Below are 353 nucleotides of genomic sequence, written 5' to 3' on the forward strand. Positions count from 1 at the left end.
ATATTTGCAAGACGTTTGTGTGATTTGAGACATATGATGCATTTATCTGAAATAAATGTTAACAGTATCATAAATCTTAGTCAGAGGAAACTGTTGTATTTTTTATTATCAAATAGTACACAAATACACAAGTAATTGATACATTTAACATTGTATTTGTGTTATGAATGAGTTCCAACTAAATTTACATTAATTTTAAAGGAATAATGAAGAAATTTGGTTAAGAATTGAGTAAGATACAGAGGAAAGTGTGTGCTCACTGTATGAGACAGTGAGCTCAAGGTGTGGCAGGTGGGGAGGGCACAGTTGCCATATAGGGCACTCAGCATACTTATTTTATTTTATTTTATTTT

This window comes from Fomitiporia mediterranea, assembly GCF_000271605.1.
Source record: "Fomitiporia mediterranea MF3/22 unplaced genomic scaffold FOMMEscaffold_4, whole genome shotgun sequence".
In the NCBI taxonomy this organism is placed as follows: domain Eukaryota; kingdom Fungi; phylum Basidiomycota; class Agaricomycetes; order Hymenochaetales; family Hymenochaetaceae; genus Fomitiporia; species Fomitiporia mediterranea.